Source organism: Thermobia domestica, chromosome 16 (genome assembly GCF_964235325.1).
Source record: "Thermobia domestica chromosome 16, izTheDome1.hap1.1, whole genome shotgun sequence".
Taxonomy (NCBI): Eukaryota; Metazoa; Arthropoda; class Insecta; order Zygentoma; family Lepismatidae; genus Thermobia; species Thermobia domestica.
In genome coordinates, this window is record NC_137469.1 from 71,866,206 (window position 1) to 71,887,497 (window position 21,292).

Below are 21,292 nucleotides of genomic sequence, written 5' to 3' on the forward strand. Positions count from 1 at the left end.
TGGATTGCACACTAATATCAATCGTTTTGCATTATTTTTACCTGTTACTCCTTCCAACTCCAAATCCTTGGGGTGTCTCATTCCCACAGTATTTTTTCCACAGATTGCACATCAGTTGCCTACCATGTTTGGTTAAAATTGCTCCAGTTTTTCGGAGTTACGCTAGTATATATATTCATACACATAGATCCAAAAATATGTGCGAACATGTCCCTGTATATTCCCAATCCAGTTGAGATGTTCGTTTATGGATGCCTAAACTTAGGATTAAATGTTATCGCAATTGTAACCTAATAGCTTGAAGCTCAAACTATCAATTCGACACTAATCTCAGTAGTTTGAGACATTTTATTTTTCATCCCTTCTCAGCTCCATGCCGATGGGGGCTGAACTTAAACTTTAACGCTATCGGAAGTGTAATTATTAATTTCAGCGACATCAAGAACTATGTATTCAACATTAATATCTGTTGTTTTCGATTATTTTTACATGTGAACTTTTTCCGCCACCCTAGGATTGCTAGTGGGGGTTAAACTTAGACTTAAATGCTGTGAGGAGTGTCACCAATCAAAATAAGGACCCTTACAACTATGGATTCGATACTGATATCGGTCGTATTTGATTATTCCACATGTCACAATCTCGCCAAGGGGTACTAACGGGAGCTGAACTTGGATTTAAACGGCATCGGGCGTATCGCTATTTTTGATCTATCCCAACCCTACTAACAATGTATTGCCGTGTATATCTTATTTCCACCAGAAGTATTTTGTTAACTTCCATTTTACGCGGAGAAAGGTCTTTTGCTTTTCCCATTATGCTGCAATTATAGGACTACACAGAATAAAAGATTGATACACGAAATACGTCACGATCATTTTAAACTGGCCCGTTCGAACTGTTGAACGCTTTGAATGTCGTTAACTTCTTACGACAGCAACCACAACACTTCAGACTGTAACTTGTTGATAGGAACCACAATATCTATCTACAACTGAAACACTACTTTCAGATCCCCCCCCCCTCACTAATACCATCTGCTGTTCAACGGTGATATCACCACTTCAACGGTACAGTAAACAAATGAAGGACCCTATATTGGTGGTTTAACCATTAAATTAAATGTTCTAGAACTCTGAAATTAGGACTTCTACATCAATTTAGCATTTTTCGAGCGTGAGTCTAATAATTTGAACAGTCTGTATGTTACCCCCTTCCACTCTCCCTAGATGTGCTATAGAATCTTACCCTCTACTGGAGACTGAACTTGAAGGTCTTCGGAACCAACACCAATTAACTAAGGGATTCCGAAAGCTATGAATTCGACACTAATATCAGCGTTGCTCTTTTTTTTTTTTTTTAATATTTTTTATGTCTACCATTCTGCCAATCTCAGTCCACCTAGTGGTGCTAAGGGGCTCTTGCACCGACTTGGGAGCGAACGACATCAAGACTACCAGCAATTTACTTAGCGACACTAAAAAGTAATGATTCGACACTAATATCGGTCATTTACGATATTTTTACACGTACCATTTAACCCTTCCCCCGTGTGGTGGCTAATGGGGGCTGAAGTTGAACTTAAATGACGTCGGGAGTGTCACTATTTATCTAAGCGACCCCGAAAACTATGGATTCTATACTAATATCGGTTGTTTTCGATCATTTTTGTCTTCCCTCCTCTCTCCTAGGAGTGATAGCTAGAGGATCTTACCCCAACTGAGAGCTGCCTTTGGACTTCAAGGGCACCAAAACTGTCACCAATCAACTTAGGGTTCAACACTAACATCGTCCGTTTTCAATCTTGCTTATATGCATTCCACTCTTCCTCTCCCTAAGTTTGTTAGGGAAGTCTTACCCTGAGAGTACTCTTTTGCAGACTACAAGTAATACGTGTACCAAGTTTGGTTGAAGTTGTCCCAGACGTTCGAGAGTTATGGTGGAACATACGCACACACACTATCATACAAATCCATCAATTATATATATATATAAAGATTCAGAAAAGGTTGAAGTCCTGAAGAATATAAACCAAATACCTCAAATTCTCACTGAAGTTGGGACGATCTTTTGTATATGTGTAGCCGTCTAGGAGATAGCAAGTGAAAATGAGATTAAGAAGTCAGGAAGAAGCAACAAGGAAGATTACGTTGTTCTAAAAACATTGATGGTGTAGGCAATTATTTTTATTTCAGTAAGTAGGTCTATTAATGAATTTGAAATTTTGTAGATGTCATTGTCGAACATAGGCTAGCAAATTTCTAAGGGGAATTGATCCAGGATGTACGAACTAAATGCAAGAATTATACACATTTAGTCATAAATGAGGTAGAATAAAGTTATAAATAAAGAAATATACGAAAATCGGGACGGGGTTATAATTCTTTCGTTTTTAGCTTCATTTTCCTTTTACTTCTGTCAATAATTTTTGTACTGCGTTTGACGAAAGGAAACAGAGCAACAAGAAAAGGATAATCATCATTAAGGATGTAAACTAACCTGAGAACATTGTAAGACTTCCGCCCCGCGTATAGTAATAGCCAGAATAAGATTTGACATAAAATATGCTTGTATATACAGTACAGAAGAGCGTTTACAGTATTGTAGCTTGAAGGTAGGCCTACTTGTCATGTGAGAGTCCATTTCCACATATTTCACTTTCTCTTCTAGACTGTTTTTATACATATATACATACTGGTTGAAAAAAAAAGAGGAAGACGAAAGTCATAATCATTTTATGCTGTGATTTATTACTTTCTTTAACTAGGAAACGCATGAGCTAAAACGTATATAGGACAATTGAACATCGTTATTATTTTCAAGTTTACAAGTCGTAGCCTACACGATTGCGCTTCACAAGTTCTTCCTAATTGGCATTTACTGTTGACTTCCCAAATTAGCGAGCAATTGCGAAGTCTATAGTGTAAACGCTATTCAACTGTTTCCTGATTACGTCTAAATGGAAATTATTTCTCGGTGTTTTGATCTTTAATATACGCATAAAGGTCTCCCGAATAGCATATTCAGAGAGATGATTAACGAATTATTGTAATAGGTTGTGGCGTATCCAGATTTTATTGAGGGGAGTGGGAACGAATTGTACTAAATATGTTCCTTTAATGATGTCGTGCTTAATAGAAGCGACATTTTCTTTCTTTCTATCTTTTTTTTTTTAAGCGGAATAAGTAGTAACAGTAAAAAATATGTCTTGTGTTACTGATCAAGACCCAGTGGCGCCGGAAGAAAATTTTCTAGAGGGGCATCTCCATGGTTGCAATATTACGTCTAGTAATTCTGGTATCTAATATGCGTCGTTTGTTATATTAACCCTTGAAAACAAAACAAAACCCGGACGAAAAAGCTCAAATAGAAGAGAAATAACGCATGTACCATGAAAAATGCGTATGGTACAAATTGTACCATAGGATCCCCAAAGGGTTAAGTATACATTTTCGTGAGCCAGGGGGAAGGTCCTTGTGCCTCCCTTTCGGACGACCATGTCAAGACCTCAAACTTATAAACTATTAAATTTAAACTACTATCATACATTCAATCTACAATGAGAGAAACTAATTGCACTATATTATCCAAACTTGCACAAATACATCAAAATAATCCTTTTATCAGTTAATTATTGTGTTTATAGTGCATATTGAGTACATGCGGGGGCGCACCCACTGGGGGTTCACTGGGTCCGGACCTCCCCAAAACTTTCTCAATAAAATTATAGTACTTGTTTAACAGAGATGTAGCATGAACATTTGATTTTACACTTCATATGTACTCTCTCTCTTATAAAAAGAACTTATTTCTATCATTTTTTTCTTAAAATATAGGTAGATATATAATATAATATTATATATAATATATAATACGGAATAATACACGTTCAATGCTACATAGGGATACTGGCTTGTACTATTAGAGCAACCAATAAAAATTTCTGGGTGCCTGCCCGCCTGAGTACATGTAAAAGTTTATCAATTCTTAAGAAATCACTGTTTAGCGGATTATCGACTTCACAGATGGTGCTGCCAATATGTGCACCAGTAGTCACGTAATTGGGGGGACCGTGGAGAGCATCAGGCAGTAGTTATGAACAAATAGCTCTTTGCGGACAGAGCAAGATAAGGGTGAACTGGCAACCATCAGGCTCCCCTACTGGACTAAAACGAGCACAAACTATATTTATTTATTTATTGAAAATGTATTGACAATGGGTGATATCAATAAAAATAAGTAACTACTCTTGAGAAGTCCTGCTCGAGAATCGGAGTAACTACGCCTGGAGTAATCTCCTCCCTCAATTTCGTATCAATAAAACAAGCCACTACTCAGGTCTAGTCTGCTCCAGATTTATGAACGTTTACTCGCGCTTCCTCTGCACGTAGCACTGAGTCGTATCAATAAAAGAAGTGCTTACTCATTTCTCCCATTCATCGCGCAGTCATTTCGTTGTTTTTAACCTATGGCGTAGTATATTAAAAGCCATGAAACGGGCAAGTAGCAACGATAGCTTCAATCAAAGTGCATTTGTGAATATTCTAAAAGAGTTTCCAATGGTACTTTCAAAGTCACAGCTACCAGAAAGTAAACGAAGGAAAGCCGAAACTTTGAAGGTAATTACAGTGAAATGCAACGAAATATCAAATACATCTACGACTGAGAGACAAATTCAAAAGAGAATCTTTAATATTCGAGCGAGAATAAAACAAAAATAAAAAAGGAAGAAAAAAAAAGGAAAGAAGAAAGTAATACTGAAACCATGGGAATGAACCTATTTGAGCTGATGGATGTTGATTGGAATCCAGCAATATCAAGATTAACACGACAAGCACATATCACGCGTTGTCCAAGGTCTTTGTAGATTGTTTGGCTTTAAGAACGAAATCAGACACTTGGCTCCTTTGTTTTCTTTTTTAAAAAAGTCCAGCCACCCACGTCATAAATCACGTCCATCTGATTGCATTTTCCACACCATACGTGTCCCCTTTCGCCTTGACATAAACAAAATACATTCTTATGTATACACCCTTTCTATCAACGTTGAGTTGAGTTGATTATTAGTTTAACGTCCTTTTCAGTAGCGTGCCTATATGAGACAGAACCCACTGATTAACGTGGAATCCAAACCACATGAGCTCTTGCCGGGAATCGAACGCGGGTCTCCTATGCCAAAGGCATGTACGCTAACCGCTTAGCCACGAAATAGCTCTTCCTATTAACGTATTACTCTCCAAAATACTAGGTTTCTTTAATGCCACTTGTGTATAGTCAAGTGCTCCGATAGCACCCGGAAATGTATATTGTTCTTGCCACTCTGCCTTTGCTGTTTGTATATTACGCACACTTCCGGAAACAATCCATTTTCAGGTAGTCATAGACAGTACTTTGAGCCACACCAGAATCCCCTGACATTCCGACCTGGAATCCCGGATCGCTCACGTAACGCAAGAAAACCAAGGGCACTGATTTCTCTGTAAATGGGGCGGGGGAGGGCATTCAGATGCAGAAGGTATATATATATATATATCAGGATTTTAAGACAAATTGCACTCTAATTATGCCAAATATTGTATATTCATAAATACAATAGGGGGCCCACATGAGCTTTGGGGGGCCCGGGCCCCCACAGGATCGGCGCCCTTGAAGAAAACCCGCATCTTTTCATCATTACGTAGTCCACCACCCCGAATTTCGGTTGATTCTCCTTAAAAAATGTTGTGCTAATCACTACATTTTCTTTCATAAACTTATAATGCTTTTTGTAATCTCAATTTCCAACATTTCTATGCAGTTTATAAGTTTTTCTATGTAGTAAAACAATCTATACTCTGCCATATTTCTCACGGAGTCACCTATTTAGCTTGCTCCACAAATTTGGAGAAGTTACTAGCATCACAGAGGAGTCTTTGATTTTTATTGATATCAAACGCGTAGTAGTTACTCGGCTCGAGAACAGAGGTGTGGTTACTTCAAAAGGGCGGGGCTTCTCCGAGGTCAGCCGAGACGACTAGTGCTCAGTTCTCTTTTTATTGATACCAATGCGAGTAACGACTTCAAAATTGGGCGTAATGAGTAACTTCTCCGTTTTATTGATATCACCCATTGTATATTCATAAATACAATAGGGGCCCACATGAGCTTTGGGGGTCCCGGGCCCCCACAGGATCGGTGCCCTTGAAGAAAACCCGCATCTTTTCATCATTACGTAGTCCACCACCCCGAATTTCGGTTGATTCTCCTTAAAAAATGTTGTGCTAATCACTACATTTTCTTTCATAAACTTATAATGCTTTTTGTAATCTCCATTTCCAACATTTCTATGCAGTTTATAAATTTTTCTACGTAGTAAAACAATCATTGGGTGATATCAATAAAAATAAGTAACTACTCCTGAGAAGTCCTGCTCGAGAATCGGAGTAAGTACGCCTGGAGTAATCTCCTCCCTCAGGCCGTGTCCAAAAGATACAAGTGTGCATTCGAAGTACGCTTATTTCCGGAACTGACGTCACCTAGTGTGCGTCAAAAGGTCCAAGTTCACAAGTCTGCGAGTGCATAGTACGTAGTGTGCGAGGATGTACACTACGTTAGCACACTTGCGTACTTAAGATGGGAGTTCTTCGTCGTAGGAAGAACAATAATGTCAAAGTGACTTAATAAAATTTTAAAAGACATATATTTAATATTTTTGTTGAGGTGAATATATTTGTGGGTGATCTAATAATAGTTTACTTGATAAATATACAAATTAGTGATTTTACAAGTGGAATATAAAAATGTTACGCAAATAACAAACGTATTTACGTTGTGTTCTTTGAGTATGCAATAGACTTTAAAATAGTATAGGGAAAGCAACCAAATAGTTTCTTTAATAATGCTATAAATGCATTTGTGTTTAAATATTACATGGTTTATGTAGCTTAATTGAAATAATTATACTATCGGTAATGGAGCTATTTGCACGTAAATGACAAATTTTAATGGCGTATGAATTAAAATGTTAAGCTCTATCATAGAATAATGAATACCTAGCTTATTCGTTTCTCTATACCTACAGCTGCAGCTGCAAATATTAATTCGTAGGTAGATAGGCCTAATTTCTAGTTTTGATTCTAAACAAATTCCTTTCAAAGCTACCAAATATACCAATTCTATACATTTTGCATTTTTGACAGCTGCCAAAAAGTGAAATACAGATCAAAAATGTATTTCTCCACATTTATCAAAGATTTCACAAATTCCTCTTGGTAAGTCTTTACTTTGGCTTTTTTTTTTATCGATTCAGCGATTTGATCTTTCGGTTCCGGTTTTGTGAACTTGCCTGTTAGCTCATATATATATATATATATATATATATATATATATATATATATATATATATATATATATATATAAGTTAGTAACTAGGCTCCTTTCTATACCAAAGTTTAATATTTAATACGCATATTATGCCGAGCGAGCGTTAGCGAGTGAAGGCAGGTTAGAGGCTCGCAGGGGATGTTCTTTTCAGTCTTGGTTACGAATCGGTTCATTGAACGAAATGGTCAAAGTAAAGACTTGCCTTCCTTTTATTTTATATAATCCCATTACGGTGCCCATTATGTATTGATTATGAACAAATAATTCCTTCCGTATAGTTGAACAATGAGAGCCACTACATTGCATACCGTATTTTTTCATAAAATCGTCTCTTAATTTTCATAAAATTCTTATTAGATTAATAGTAGCTTTTTAGCTTTAGTAGCTTTATTTCGACGAGGCGATTTGTTTCGTTACTGAGTAACCATTTTCGTAGTGGGAAGCATGTAGGAGAGACAGCGGGTATATTTCAAGAAAGATGTAGGGCGCCAAAAGCATATTGAAGTGCACACAAATGTTGAAGTGCATACAATGTACAGAACTCATTCAAGCGGGCTTATAAGATAGTAATCTTTTATTTTTTTTAACATATTATTTTAATTAGGGTTATCCACCTTGAGTACACGTGATCCTTATAAATTGGTATTTCATAGTGACATAATAGCTTTTTCCTGTAAATTTTGGTCCTCATGTTGTTCAACTCCACCATTTCTTTCCTTGTCATCCTTATAAGTGTTAACTTTTGGTGTAGATTAAGAATATGGAGACACTGTTTTGAAGATTTACGGGTAAAATCTATATATTCACAAAGAAAGAGTAACATATAAGGAACTTCAACATTAGCACAATATGGTAGAAATAGTCTAATCAGTATGCCTTTAACTGAAGCAATACAGTAGGCCTATAGCGACGACAATTATAGTGTCATTGTTGTGTATTTACCGTACATAAAGGAATTATACTCAATATGAACTCTCTCCCAAAGTAGTTACGAGCCACATTATTGTAAATAGCGCTCCCTTCGGTGTCCTAACGCTCTTGCAAATTGCCTACTTTCACCTGCAATAAAATTCCTAAGCTACTTTGCATAAGTGTCATCAGCGCCCTAACCACCAGTGCTACTTTTCTTCCGGGGGATTAATAAATATTTCCTCGCGCAAGCATGCCTAATAAAATAGAACATTGCCATAGTTTAGTGGTTTTCATGCTGATAAATATTTGCAGATAGGGCAAAGCTGAAGCTCTTGGCATACATGAAAGAAACCCTTAAGTCATTTTATTGTTACCCCATATTGTCAATCTGTACGATATTTTATCTTTAATATAACTGGAAAGACATTCATCTAAAAAAAAAAAAAAAAGCATGTTAATTTTTTCTAGTACTCGAAATTCTCCCTTCTTTTGTTATCAATGTTCAACATTCCACCAGGATGAGGCGCTGTAAACAAGTGTGGATCAAAAGCTAATTTGACAAAGTGAACACTATTTAGTGTGCACTCCATTTGTAGACTTCGAGTGTGCCTCCTCGAAGTGTGCACTATGCGCTTTTGGACATGGCCTCAATTTCGTATCAATAAAACAAGCCACTACTCAGGTCTAGTCTGCTCCAGATTTATGAACGTTTACTCGCGCTTCCTCTGCACGTAGCACTGAGTCGTATCAGTAAAAGAAGTGATTACTCATTTCTCCCATTCATCGCGCAGTCATTTCGTTGTTTTTAACCTATGGCGTAGTATCTTAAACGCCATGAAACGGGCAAGTAGCAACGATAGCTTCAATCAAAGTGCATTTGTGGATATTCTAAAAGAGTTTCCAGTGGTACTTTCAAAGTCACAGCTACCAGAAAGTAAACGAAGGAAAGCCGAAACTTTGAAGGTAATTACAGTGAAATGCAACGAAATATCAAATACATCTACGACTGAGACACAAATTCAAAGAGAATCTTTAATATTCAAGCGAGAATAAAACAAAAATAAAAAAGAAGAAGAAAAAACGGGAAAGAACAAAGTAATACTGAAACCATGGGAATGAACCTATTTGAGCTGATGGATGTTGATTGGAATCCAGCAATATCAAGATTAACACGACAAGCGCATATCACGTGTTGTCCAAGGTCTTTGTAGATTGTTTGGCTTTAAGAACGAAATCAGACACTTGGCTCCTTTGTTTTCTTTTTAAAGAAGTCCAGCCACCCACGTCATAAATCACGTCCATCTGATTGCGTTTTCCACACCATACGTGTCCCCTTTCGCCTTGGCATAAACAAATACATTCTCATGTATACACCCTTTCTATCAACGTTGAGTTGATTAATAGTTTAACGTCCTTTTCAGTAGCGTGCCTATATGAGACAGAACCCACTGATTAACGTGGAATCCAAACCACATGACCTCCTGCCGGGAATCGAACGCGGGTCTCCTATGCCAAAGGCATGTACGCTAACCGCTTAGCCACGAAATAGCTCTTCCTATTAACGTATTACTCTCCAAAATACTAGGTTTCTTTAATGCCACTTGTATATAGTCAAGTGCTCCGATAGCACCCGGAAATGTATATTGTTCTTGCCACTCTGCCTTTGCTGTTTGTATATTACGCACACTTCCGGAAACAATCCATTTTTTGGTAGTCATAGACAGTACCTTGAGCCGCACCAGAATCCCCTGACATTCCAACCTGGAATCCCGGATCACTCACGTAACGCAAGAAAACCAAGGGCACCGATTTCTCTGTAAATTGGGGGGGGGGGACGGCATTCAGATACAGAAGGTATATATATATATATATATCAGGATTTTAAGACAAATTGCACTCTAATTATGCCAAATATTGTATATTCATAAATACAATAGGGGGCTCACAGGGCCCCCACAGGATCGGCGCCCTTGAAGAAAACCCGCATCTTTTCATCATTACGTAGTCCACCACCCCGAATTTCGGTTGATTCTCCTTTAAAAATGTTGTGCTAATCACTACATTTTCTTTCATAAACTTATAATGCTTTTTGTAATCTCCATTTCCAACATTTCTATGCAGTTTATAAGTTTTTCTACGTAGTAAAACAATCAAATACTCTGCCATATTTCGCACGGAGTCACCTATTTAGCTTGCTCCACAAATTTGGAGAAGTTACTAGCATCACAGAGGAGTCTTTGATTTTTATTGATATCAAACGCGGAGTAGTTACTCGGCTCGAGAATAGAGGTGTGGTTACTTCAAAAGGGCGGGGCTTCTCCGAGGTCAGCCGAGACGACTAGTGCTCAGTTCTCTTTTTATTGATACCAATGCGAGTAACTACTTTAAAATTGGGCGTAATGAGTAACTTCTCCGTTTTATTGATATCACCCATATACTCTGCCATATTTCGCACGGAGTCACCTATTTAGCTTGCTCCACAAATTTGGAGAAGTTACTAGCATCACAGAGGAGTCTTTGATTTTTATTGATATCAAACGCGTAGTAGTTACTCGGCTCGAGAATAGAGGTGTGGTTACTTCAAAAGGGCGGGGCTTCTCCGAGGTCAGCCGAGACGACTAGTGCTCAGTTCTCTTTTTATTGATACCAATGCGAGTAACTACTTCAAAATTGGGCGTAATGAGTAACTTCTCCGTTTTATTGATATCACCCAATGTTTATGTTTTTCCTAATATCAGTTTATCTTCTAACGTCTAAATATTATCATATGTATTAAAAATATAAAAAAAAAAATATTAATTAAATAAAAGTTTTCAGAGTTTGAGAAGAAACACTTTCATGCTAACACATACATTATATAATTGGCATTATCATTTTCAACTGCAAAACGTGCAGAACACTGGAATTGATGCTTTTTAGTTGTCTAGGAAACGAATTTACGCACTCCTTAAAAAAATCTAACATTTTAGAAAGTCCTAGTTTAGTCTCTTTAGTACACATTATTAGTAAATTGAAATATTTAAATTTAACTTTGAAAACAGCAATAAAAAAAAAAGTAAAACACTTCAAGTAATAGTTTGTTTCTTCTCTCATAAATCAGATTTTATTTTAAATATTTAATAGATTAAAATTCACCTATATATATTCACTTAGAAGGTGTCACATCTTACAGAAACAGATAGGTGAAGTTACTTAGTAGAGTAATTTCATATTTTGCTTTGGGAGGAAGCTGCTTCACTGGCATAAAAGTTCTATGTGAGGGACAATTCCCCTCCTCTAGAGCTCTGTGCAAAATGGCACCCATGGTTCTAATGACATATCTTCAAATGTATACAACTTGTTTCTACTCGATTCTTCACTTCTAACATAATCTAGTGCAGTGGCGGCGATTGGACGTTAAAAGTGGGGGAGACATGATCTGAATATTTGTATATCAATGTTAATATACAAATTTTCCTGGTTGAAACTATATACACATTAATAGGCCATTTCAGAAAAGTGGGGGCAACTGCCCCCCTTTGTCCCACCCCCTAATCGCCGCCCATAATCTAGTGCACAGTGGCATCGATTTTCTGTATTACTTCGCGGGGCATTCATGTATGTGTATTTCGTTGTTAGTTATCGTCTACAAGAAATCAATGAGAATTCTAAAACAAATAGGGGCCAAACAAACTTTAAGGGGTCACTCCCGTGGTTGTGAACATTTGTGGAAAGTGTATCATTTTTTTTTTCAAAATTCTAATTACTTTACAGAAAAAAGTTGCATTAAAATAATAATAATTCGGTAGTGACAGTGAATATTCACTTATTTTATAAATAACTAACACTTTCTGATCAAAGCTCAATCCACTTATTTATTGAAACTAAAACAAAGTATAAAATATACTCTAAAGTACCGGTACATGTTATTTTACATTTAATAAGTAAGGGTATTAGACTCCGGTCAGAAAGTGTTAGTTGTAATAAGATCTAAAATCGTCATGGATAAAGTCAATTATTTCACATTGCTGTAATAAGATGTGTTTTGTTTTCTGCCGTGCTAAATAGTACAGGGGTGAGTCTCAAACCTTGGGATATTCTGGTACATAGCACACTTGTATTTCTTATACCTTGGTAGTACAATGAAAGCATATTTAACATCTCGTATTGGACTCTCTACACCCACATTCCTGCCAGTTCGTCGATTTCACAGCAATATCATGTCTTATTTTTAGATGCAAGGAAGAAGTCACTGTTGTTTCCACCCCCTGCAGGTTGGTGAAGGATCGTAATTTCAGGAAGTGAGCTATGGATGGAAATAGATAACGGGGAAAAGTCAGGACCATATGCTGGGTGTGGTATCAATTCGATACCATCAAGTTCCTGAATTTTTCTTGCGTTTTAGGAGTAGTGTGTAGTCTTGCGTCATCTTGTTGCAGCAGGATCCACTTTCGATTCATCAATTCAGGGTATTTTTGGCGTAGTGCAGCATGTATTCGCTCCAACTATTCAGAATAAAGGTCGGCATTGATGGTACGGCCGTTACGAACGAACTCCTCGTAGTTCAACCACACACAGAGCAAGACTTTATGCTCGAAACGGCCCTGTTTGACGATCGATTCTGCAACTTAGTCCTTGATAAACTATTATTTTTTACATGTTTGGATTTTGGAAACACACCCACTTTTCGTGGTATGTGGCAATCCGTTTCCGGAAACGCATATCACGTGGATTTTGCAGCAGTTGTGGGCATTCCTCTGAGCCTGAGCTGAGGTCAACTCATATGGCACAATGCGGCAGCTGCTAATCATTTTCCCGAATTCGTGAAGGTGACGTACTACAGTAGACTGGACATCCCGAGTTGGTTTGACAATCGTCGTCTGCTATTGGATGGATTTTTCTCAATGGTGTGTCATATGCCATCAGAATATGTTATCCCTAGGGCGGGCTGGCGGACTTTGGCTAATCTTGGACATTTTTACAACCTGTACGAAATTTCTGGAAACAACATTACTGTGCTATGGTTCATTACACCTTCCCCTTTTTATGATGAATAATTTGGATTAGTGCCGCAGTGTTATGCTCAACAGCAACAGTTCACGCATCAGACGCTGTTGAGCTCTCGTTGTCACTGCCATTGCACCAGACTGAAGGTACTCGCGAAGTAAGGGGCCTCCTTGTTAAGTAGTCCGCTTGCCACACTACCTCTTGGGTCAGTTTGACCTTGCATTTACAATCGATTATGGCGTATACCCGCTTGCTGTTGCGTGGAGGAAATTTTGAGGACTAATGATTGACCCTTGTACTTGTATAAAACGCGCTCGACAGATGACTGCAGCGACAGCTATCAAGCAAAGAGTGTAGGAGATTCAAGACATGGTTCAACTCTTCAAGATGTGGTTTGAGAGGGGCAACCACAGTTGCTCGTGCTTCCATCTCGTGAAATTAGCCTTAGAGTTCCATCTGTTTTGGAGCTACAGATGTTAGTTTCAGTTCTTCTACTGGGTGGGCTAATTGAGCTTGTCCAAGTAGGCCTACTCGATTTTCAAGTTTGCAGCACATTGTAAACAACTTGTAAAGAAAATGCATTGGGTTGACCTTGACCAAACTTTTTATCAATCTGGCACAAGACAACCCCTCCCCAAAATGATAATGTCTTGTGGTTCAATCAAATAGACACACATTGATACGCAATTGCTAAATCCACAGATTGCACATAATTTGGTTAGCCAAGGTATCTCGATAGAACAAAAGAACATTCTCATTCAATAGAAGAAGAAAAGATACTTTTAATACCCCTAGGAAGTTTTAAAAATTATTTTCATAACCATACAGGCTTGGAGCTGCAGGTGACCAGGGGACCCACCTCCGCGACCAACTTCAGCCACCCGTAACACTGAGTGGTTTCTTAATATGTATGTGTGGATGTAAAGGGAACTCAAGTCAGCCCCCTCCCTCAAATTTCTCGGCTCCCTGTCTTCATATTCTGGCTACGGGCCTGTCAAGCAAGGGCGCCGATCCTGGGGGCACCTCTCATTGTATTTGTAAATTTACAATAATTGGCATAATTTGAATGCAATTTGTCTTAAAATCCTCATATATGCTTTCTGCATCTGAATGGCCCCCCCAAATTTACAGAGAAATCGGTGCCCTTGCTGTCATGATACTTTTCTACCCAGCGATGCATACTTGCATGTGCAAATCAGCTATAATTCTGGGATGGCAATCAGATATGCTTACTGTGCTGCCATCTACTGGTAGAAAAGACAAGAATCATGTCTAAGTGGTTTGTACAGCACTCCCTAGATGTCCCTAGCACGCAAAATGCAGACGCATGGCGTAGCATAGCTCTTGATCTTGCAGAGCTTGATCCATAGAGTGACGTGATCAGTAGCTTTTCCATTTCTTCCTTTATATCTTTACAAATTGCAGACGAGACAACCACCATCCTACGGCAATATACTGGACTATTTCACATTATAATCATAGATAGCAAACTAAGGAAATGATATCGGTTCCCCCATATTATCTTCTACATCATGTTTTGATTAAAAGCTCGAGATTAAATTTGACACATTTACCCAACGTAGGGCACAATTGGCTTTTCAATTTGGCATTTTCTTCTTTTAGTCTACTAAGTACATAATTGTGTCAAGCGAAATAAGCGAAGCATTAGGAGTTAAATAAAATTACGTCCTTTAGATTAACCATTTTATTCTAAAATAGATTTTATTCTATTTGAAATACCTTCCGCGGTTTCATAATCTCTGCAGGGGTAAAAGTGAGGGGGAAAGCGGGAGGACGACGTTTCTCTACTTCCTAAAAAAATACAATAGGCAAAGATAGGCACGGGGGACGGCATGACGTCATCTGTCCCCGTATATTTTTAGATCCACCTTTACCCCTGAACCTCTGGTAAAAACAGTAAAGAGGATGACGCGAAAGTTACATTTATGAATGAATATATGCTTAGCATTTATTCCGAAGTTGGTCGTCCGCCTAGTTTTTGGCTAAAAGAGTAATAATTGGTTCCTTTCTGTACCAAATTCACACAGTATTGCCGAGCGAGCGTTAGCGAGTGAAGGCGCGTTAGAGCCCCACAGGGTACGTTGTTTTCTGTCTTTATTACAGCTAAATGGGAAAGGGGACCTTTCTCCACGTTTCTTTACAGTTATTTGCTTATTACATGTTCTACAATTAATTTTTAATTTTATCAAGCCAAGACTTTTACTTACTTTTAATAGATCTTCCTGATTATCACGGTATTGTTTCACAAACTGTAATAATGTTACCTTATATCCAGGGCTGCATGTATGCATACCTGCAGCCATGCTTACAAAACAAATGCTCATTACATTCCTATAATTCCACTATGCAGTAACCTTGCGCCAAGAAGTTCTCTCCTCTTGCCAAATAGTTCCATATTTAGAACCGCTTATATAAGAAAATAAACACAACTTTACTCTCCTTATATATTATCAAGCACACAAACAAGCAAATTATTCATTTCTTACCGGTAAATTTTTAAAAAATTTGCTAGAAACGGACGACCAACTTTGGAACTTAACCCATATGCTTTTAGTTGAAGCAGTCAGTATTATATACCCTTTCATACCCGAAGTATGTGAGATTTTAACTCAATTTTTTTTTTAAAGTTTAACCAAAGGCGATGCGTGAGGGAAGTCACACCAGTAAAAATTATGTTTTCGCTTGAAATTAAAAGAAAAGAACCCTCTTAATGTATACTAATTGTTATATACAAAAATTAATGCATTAGATAACCTTTATTCCCTTAGTTTCAAGCGATGACACTGCAATTTCTACCAGTGTAACTTCCCTCACGAGCTGCCTCTGGGTTTAACTACAATATCTACTAACTTCAAAAAATATTTTAACCTAAAAATTAACCTTAGAATATATTTCAATGTGTGGGATATTACCCGCGACGATGCTAATAGATTGACTCCATTAAGGAATTTGGTCAGATAATGGCTCTAGACAGGGCCGGATCCAGTATTTTCTGAGGGGGAGTGCACCAAATAACAGCCAGGACATTTGAATTAAATTTGAATTCTTTAAACGCCTTTAGGCATCTGGCATCTGTGGTATGAATGAGGAGTTGCCATGGAAATGCTAAGTATCTGCTCTCGATGTATTCTTTTCCTTCAACCTTCAGAAAATTGACTGAAACTATTGATTTTGCAAAACTCACTGCTAACTTCTCACTTTAGGTACTGTATATTTACAACGAAGGGGGGAGGGGTGAACTTGCACCTTTGCAATCCCCCTAAATCCGGCCCTGGCTCTAGATATTTCAAAAGAGCAGAATTAAAAATTCACTTTCGTCCAAGTCATCATGTAGAGTAACGAACGGACAGACATCTAAATCGACAATTTTATAAGGCCCATTGGTCTCTCCTAAAATGAACTTCATTGCACTTAGCCTTGTGGTTAGAAAAGAGAACAATTAATAGAATATTTTTTGATGCATTTGACTCGATTGAAAATGGCACATTAACTTTTAACTCGCTAAATACAAAAATTTTCAATGATGCTTCACTTTTGGTTCGAGTGCAGTTTATTTTTGATGCTATGAAGCAGTACCGGATCTAGAAATTTCGGGCCCCCACGCAAGAAAACTTAAAAGGGCACCCTCTATTTTCAATACTTTTTTCTTTAATAGTACATTTTAATGAACTATTCCTAATGTTATATTTGCTATTGAATAGAGATTCAATACTTACGTTTTACAAGAAATTCTTCCTCCTCAACTTCATCTCCGCAAACTCCCGTATAAGATCTCTCTTTTCAATGGTCGAGGCCTTCTCATGGTTGGTTGCCAACATTCTCTCCTGCGAGGCAATCCAAATGAAATAGACCAATTTCCAGGTCAAAGGTTGCTGACAAAAGTAATTTATTTTTTAATTTTTTACCTAAGATTGTACCACATTTAGGGAGTTGAAAACGGGTATTCATTTATTTTTTAGCCGCGCAAGTTTTATCGAAGCGGCCATTTTGTATAGGCGCCTGAGCGTATTTTGCACTTTTCAGAGGATTCCGTAAACGCTGTAACTTTTTAGATTTTAAAGATAATGTGTTCAAACCAAACCCATATGAAAGATAATGGAATGAAGAATATTTTATGTTCTGTGCACATTGAGGCGTGCTTCAGAACGTCGAGAAAAGAAGCTCTGAACATTAAGATTGGAAACCTAGAAATGGTCATTTTGGAATGTACATTTTGAAACGAAATAAATGAGACTCACCTTCAATTGTTTGTCTGCATAGAGACTAGATAATAAACATCCTAAACAAAATTCAGATCTAAGATATATATATATATATATATATATATATATATATATATATATATATATATATATATATACGTGATTTTTTGAAATTTTTTAAATATTGCGAATTTTCGAAAATCGTGTATTTTCACAATCAAATATCTCAGGGAGGACAGAAGTGAAAAATCCCAAATTTGCACAAAATAGACGATAGTTGTACAGTAACAAGTGGCTAAAATTGCATCACTGAGACTTGAGTAGTTTCTGAGTTATAAGTTGTTGCAGTGATGTGAAATTCACGATTTTAAAAACTGAACAGATATGCAGGTTTTGTGTTGATATAGTATCTCAGGCATACAATTTATCCATGTTTCATCAGAAGTGCAGTCAAACAGCAAGAAATTGGAGATTTACTACTTGTAAGAGAATTATTAATACCAAATCGTATCATAGATTTGTACCTCTGACAAAAACACAAATCAGATGTTATGAATACTCACAATCATATGAATGTACTGATTGCAGTACTTCCAGAAGATAGCATGTTGTCATTTGCACTTAATGATACCATAGCCTGTATTTATGACAGAAATGGATTGGGAATTAAAGACATCAGTCAGGAAAATAACGATCTTTTTGATCACTTTTTCCATCTCCATGGCACAAGAACCTCTTTTAAACTATATACAAATGACAAAGTGTAGGTGCCAATCACTAAGGTTCGCCGGGAACTCTCACCCACAGAGTTTACAACTCCTACAGGTTGTACTTTCAATTATCAGTGCCAAACTCTGTACACAAATTAGTCAAATTAGTCAACTATTTACCACACTCATGTCTTAACAGCAGCGCTGTAGTCAGAAAAGAAATAAACAACTTTCGTTACAGCGTTTAACGGAATGCACTCAGTCGCCTATACGAAATGGCCGCCAAAACAAAACTTGCGCGGCTAAAAAATAAATGAATACCCGTTTTCAACTCCCTGAATGTGGTACAAACTTAGGTAAAAAAAAAATTAATAAAAAACTCAATTTTGTCAGCAACCATTATTGGTCCATTTCATTTGGATTGACCCTGTGTCATTGAACACCTTAAATAGCTCTTGATTCTCTTTAAGACTGAGACTGACCTGCCAGTGAAAGCCACAGTTACAGGTAAAGTCAGGAATAAAGCAGGAGTGGTCAAAACTTCAGGATAACTTGGGGCAATGGCAGTGGCGTATTTACGATTTTGTTTCGGGAGGGGCTTTGCTGACTTTCGGGGGGGCTTAAGCCCCCCTAAATACGCCACTGGGCAATGGTATTAAACTCGACGCATAGTAATACCGCCAATTCAAGAACTGTGTTGATCTTTTTAAGTGCAATGCGAAGGAAAATTAATTCCAATGGTAGCGACGGGCCAATGTCTTGCTGCTACTTCTTTTGTAGCTTTTCAATCTTAACTAAAATTTCTTCGTCTAAAAGATTCAAAAGTATTTTCGGAAATAAGTGAAAATTTATCAAGAATTGTCTGTAACGATGTAAAACGGTTGTCTATTTCATTGTACGCGATATCTAGAAGTCTATTGTAAACATTAACCTTGAAGCAAGCCTCTGCGTCCGAAAACCGACCATCTTCTATCAGTTTATCAAAGTGTTTCTTTCACTTTGGATTGCCTTTTATCTACGAACACATGGTTGATTTTCCACTTCACAGCAACAGCTGTGGCCTTTTCTTTTATTTGATAGTATTCTTTCATTTTCTTCAATTTCTCTCTGCTCTCTTCAAGAGTGCGTAAAGATTTCTTAAGGTCAATTTGTTTAGTTTGGAGAAGATGGGATACGATGTTCAGTAGTGAAAATATTTTTGATAGCAATAGTCAGAAACACAAAATCGAAGGAATCTATGACTTTCGCCAATCGCTCTGCTTCTGATACTTCGTTAGCCTTCTTACTTGTCAGTGAAAGCTTTCGGAGAGTTTTCATTACATCAGCATACCTCAACCTGATAGCTACAATGGACCGATACCGTGAGGCCCATTTGATTGGATTGATCTTTTTCAGTGACATCTGATTTTCCTGTCAATGATGACAGAATATTCCACCTATTTATACTTTGGCCAAAAAATATATACAAATCCTAGAGCGCTGTGAAGTCTTTTACACTTTTGACGCCATCATTAATGACAAGATTTAGGTTAGGTACCACGTAGTGAATATATGTATATAGCTCATTCCTCAATTTCTTGAAGTCTCTTCTGAACACCTGAGTAAGCACCAATCATAGCAGCGCCACCATATCCCTACTCTCTGCGTTTTTTCACAGACAATCCCAATTTCTCCAAATGACTTAACACTAGAGTTGCAAGTCCAGATGCAGTTCGATTTCTTACATATAGCATAAAAATCCTAAAAACACTTTAGCAGTGTTGCAACTTTTCCAAGAGGTACAATATGCAGATAAGCTTATTTTTAAACCCTCCGAAAGTAAGAGATATCTCGTGCGTCGCTCCCAGTCCTGGTAGTTCATTACTTGGTTCAAGTAATAAAAACTACTGTGAAATTACAATTCTTTTTCAAGTATTCTAAAAATTAATATTTACAGGCAAGGTGCAGGGGAGCCTTTAAAATACCTTGGGCCGCTTAAGGTCCGACCCCCCACCCCACCCCGCACCGCGGAGTTTTGCGGTTTATAGATAAGCACTGCTATGAAGGAATCTTTGAAACATGGGAATATAACGTATTATAACAATCGTGAGAATTATAAGCCAGGGGTGCCCACAAGGGGGGGCTATGACGCAAACTGCGTCATTGAAATATTTGGGGGGTTAAAAATCTATATAAATATGTTTGAGGAGGTGTAAAAATTAATCGAAAATATTTTTTTCATGGAAGAACACCTACGGATAGACAATTGAGGGGGGTGCGTCATGGACATGAGGGGGTGCACCACTGTATAAGCAATGTTAATAATAAATGCATAGAACAGTTTTAGTAGGAAATTAGAGAATCTGCGTTCCTTTTGGTGTTTACAGTTGCTTTATGTCTGACCATCTGTAAATAATTCACTGCTTTAACACAATCAATATATAACACTCACTATTATCAAGTTTCTTGTGACCACTCTTAGTCCTACAATTTCTTTCCAGTAACCAATCATCACAGTACGAACTTTAATACCGTTCATTAGCACTACTGAGTACTGAACAGCACGATATAATAATAAAGGTAACCAAGAAAGTTCTGACGCTTTTTTGGAAGTTTGTCTTCAATTGGCCCTCACACCGTGAGTTGAATGCGAATGAAGATAAGGCGAAGGTCAGTTGTTAGTGTCAGTATATCCAACATGCTACCTGGTTGTGACAGTTCAGTTACACTGTGAACTTGCGAATATGGGATCTCCACAGAGGGTCATAAGGAGCTGTATACTGTACTAGTTCAAACTGAGGTCAAACGCCGTTGGAGCAGGGCGGAAGACATGCCAGACCTTTGGTAAGAGTGTCATGACTACACGGATATTGCAGCGGTGGCAGTTTAAGGACGGTGACGATACACACGAAGATGCACCATGTGCCGGAAGACCAACACATGTACAAAATGAAGATCTTCAGTGGCCAGACATGTGAGGAACTGGGACTACAATTTAGTGTGAATGGAGAAACCATTCGGTAGCACCTCCATCAACTTGAGAAGCACTACAAGTTGAGTCGATGAGTCCCACGTGATTTAACTCTGGGCCACAAGGTAACGCGAGCAGACACTTATGTT